Source organism: Chenopodium album, chromosome 1 (assembly GCF_948465745.1).
Source record: "Chenopodium album chromosome 1, dcCheAlbu1.1, whole genome shotgun sequence".
Lineage (NCBI taxonomy): Eukaryota > Viridiplantae > Streptophyta > Magnoliopsida > Caryophyllales > Amaranthaceae > Chenopodium > Chenopodium album.
The window spans coordinates 78,452,357-78,456,385 of NC_137834.1; the positions used below are offsets into that span (position 1 = coordinate 78,452,357).

At 36.4% G+C, this 4,029-nt stretch overlaps 1 pseudogene; it reads right to left on the reverse strand.

The window, feature by feature from the left end:
• Window positions 1-509: 509 nt before the first annotated feature.
• Window positions 510-2,830, reverse strand: LOC145605759 (L-type lectin-domain containing receptor kinase S.4 pseudogene; annotated as a pseudogene).
• Window positions 2,831-4,029: the final 1,199 nt, after the last annotated feature.

Here is a 4,029-nt window from a genome sequence, read left to right on the forward strand (position 1 = left end):
GGTTGAAGGGAATGGGTTTATTGCTTGGGTTATGCTTGACTGCTCATACAGGATGTGGTCTGGAATATATGTTTAATGAGCCATCTTCTGAGGCTGCTAATCTCCTTGCTCCCCAAGGTGTAATAACAATCAATTTTCTTCTTAAAAGTTTAACATAATCATGACCTTATTAAGCTTATTATATTTTCCAATAGCTTATAGTTTGTAGTTCATAACCTTTTCCGAATGTTTGTTTATATTGTGCAGCATCAGTGGAGCAAGACGGTCTAATTGCCTCAGTCAATCAGATCATAGCTTGTACAATCTAAGTGTCATTATATAAGCAGTATTACTATAGATGGTTCCCTATTTTTTTTGTGTATATTCAAGATACTTTTATATTATTCATCTACTTTTCTTTTAGCCATTTTATTATCTATATTGTTCTTTCTTTTAGCCCCATTCGTAATACTTTTACATGAACTATCGCTCTAACAATCAACAATTACAAATTTAATACCTCTGAGTTTAATTTCGCAAAATTGGGGGACTTAGTTTTTCCCAATAAAGTATATATCACATTGATGTACTTATCAGTTATCACACAGTGTTTGGACTAACACTAGCATAGTACCCTAGTTCTATATTAGCACCCCTAGTTCTATCTCCAGTACTATGTGATTGCAGACTCACCTCAGAAGAAGACGTTGCAAATGAGTAAACAAAATCTTCATGTCTAGGTTCTCTACTTAAAACCCTCAACTCATCATCTGAATTAGGTGCTCTCAAAACCTCTGGCAATGCCATCTCTCCATCCAAGTACCTCACTACGACCTTCATACTCGGTCGAAATCGAGGATCGTCACACGAACACATCAATCCTAGCTTTAATACCATTAAAGCTTCTTCACGGTTAAATGTTCTGCTCAATTTAGCATCAATTACTTCCATTATTTTCCCTTCTTTCCACTTTGACCAGACCCAATCAACTAGTACTAGCTCCTCAGTTTTAAACCTTGGTTCTATAGGCCTTCTCCCGCATACTACTTCAAGTAAAAGTGCCCCAAACGCGAACACATCAGAACAAGTTGTTACATGACCCGTTCGTGACAACTCCGGTGCTAGGTACCCCAATGTGCCTACGACCCTAGTCGTGCCTAGGTCCGCCCCATGGTCGTGCAATCGTGCTAGCCCAAAATCACCAAGTCGACCATTAAAGTCACCATCAAGTAACACATTACTCGCCTTGATATCCCTATGAATAACAACTTTTTCCCACCCTTCATGTAAATACAATAGCCCTGAAGCAACACCCTTAATTATTCTAAACCTCTGTTCCCAACTAAGTAAAAAACCTTGTTGTTTTTTATCAAATAAGTACTTATCCAAGCTTCCATTAGGCATATAATCATACACAAGCAATAAGTCGCCTCTACGTCGACCCCAACCTAAAAGCTGGACTAAATTCCGGTGGCATAGGCGACCAATGCTTGCAATTTCAGCAACAAATTCAGGTAACCCCTGTCTCGATTCGTGGTTTATTCGCTTTACTGCAATCTGGGTATTGCATTTTTTAAGACTCCCCTTATACACCCTTCCAAATCCACCTCTCCCAAGTAGCTCCTTCTCTTTAAACCCTCTTGTTGCTTCCTTCAACTCGTGGTATCGAAACCGATGAGGCCCGACTGTTAGCTCCCATTCTTCTATTATTTCGCGGTCTCTAATTCTGATAATCACATAGATGACACATATAATAAAGAGAAAGATAAAAATCGATACCGAAATCGACAAAGAAATGGCCATAGTTTCCTTGTGTTTACTATTAGAGGTACTAGAATGGTGTGGGAGTGGAGGCATTGGAAGAGATTTGGCAGGACCACTCATATTAAAACTCCAACCAAGAACGTAATGTGAGCTTGCTAGTAAACCAGTTGCAGCAGCAAATCCAACATACATTTCTTCTTCAAAAATTTGAGTAAGATCATATTTGTATGAAATTAAAGGGAAACTTGGTTTTGTAGGAAAAGGTGAAATGGTCACATTAATAAGATGATTTGTAGCATCATAATCAATCCAAGCTTGAATGGTATGTCCATTTTTCATGGACACATTTTGTTTGGTAGAATTTTCCATGATATATGTAGCTGGAACAGAGAAGTTGGACACCAAGCCGTTAAGATCAATACCAACATGATTGTCATTAATATCACCAAACTCGAAATCTTGAACCGTGTCGAATTCGACCGCAAAGATATGGTTGGTGATGTTTCCGATATCGGCTGCATTGAAAAGGCCGAGGTATTGACTAGGGAGGGCCTTAGTGAGGTTGTTTGAAGGGGAAACAATGAAGGCCATGCCATGACCTCCAAGAGTCTTGAATTCGGGTACAGTTCCTATTGTAAAGACAGATGAAAATGATAAAACGGAGTCGTTTTGAGTATTTTTGAACTTAATTGGAGTAGAGTAGAAGGCGTGCCCGATCATACGGCTTGTTGTGTTGGTTAGCTGTATGATACTGTCATGTTTGACTAGTTTAGCTGCATCTTTTAAGATTATAGTGCTGCCTGCTTTGCTGAAATCTTCATATAAGAATTCTGTTTGTTGCGCGAATGCAGTTGAGATGATCAATAACAGGGAAAAAATACCCAAAAGATTGAAATTTTTGAACATATTTTCAAATGATATTTCAGGTAATTAAGGTTTTAGTGGGGATAGAATGGATTAGGAGGACATTGTTGTCTAATAATAATATTGGTTAATTGAAGTGTTAATCTTGCAAATACAAGTAAATGTGATTGAAAATAAAGGATAGAAAGTTTTCAATTTGAGGGAGGGAGAAAAAAAGATATGAGTGAATGATATTAGGTGGCTAAAGCTGTCTGATAAGGCATACCAAAGTTGAAGTCTAAAATAAATAAGAAATAGTGGGGACTTGGTGCATTTTGATATTATTTAGGTCGGTATTACTAGAAGCATTATTGGTTTTGTACTTTTGTAAGTTTGATCAGATGTTGGAATAATTGACTTTGGACTAGTGAGCTGTAATTTAGTCAAAGTAATCTACTTTATGAGTTTGAAACTGGAGAATATAATAAGTCGACACCCCTGAATAGAAGATATGGCATGGAAAAGGGCTAAAGGCATACCTCATTCAAAACTCAGTTTTCTTTATTGTTTTTTTTTCCCTTGTAGAAAGTATTGGCTGCTTCATTTGTTTTATTTTTATTTACTCCTTATATTTTATGAAAAAATTAATTTTAATAATCCCAACTATTTGGGCCTACATTATGTTAGAATTCCAATACAACTCAAATAGCACAATTACTCCTCCATAGTCTAACTCATCACTCTTAATCACCATGAAGTACAGATTTACCCTTAATCTGTCCAAAAAATTACAAACTGTAAGGTTTTACGATGATCTAATCATCAAGCGGAAACCAAAACCCGCCTTGGACCCATGTAATAATTCATACGATTAACACATGAAACACGTATACCTTTGAGCGTGCTTGACCTCGAACCCAAGCCAAGAATCCCAAATGTGGCCCCTCTAACGAAGTCTACTCGCACGGCCAACCTTAGTCGTTACAAGCTAGCGTAGAGCGTGTTACGATATGATTTGAGATTTAGCCTCTCGGTTTCCTCACGATTAGACGGAGATCCCTAGAATCCAATTTTCTTGAAACTAGGGTGGCTAACACGCGTGATGCGCGCCATACCTAGTCTTGTTCGGAATTTTTTTTTGTTTTTGGTTACATAAATAACATAATATATGTAAATAAAAATTTTTTAGAGGCAAAAATGTCTGCATTAGAAGCAAAACTGTCCGCATATTTTTCTAAATATTTTTTTTTTATAGAAACAATTAACATTAATAAAAGCCAAATTAAAAAAAAAACAATTAACATTAATGGAGGCAAAATAAAAACTTGTACATATTAATAAGGGTAAACATGTAAATGCACATTTTGAAGGATATAATTAGCATAACTTATGCATATTTGCATGATATTTTATTGTATCTATTATTTGCATAGTAATAATTAT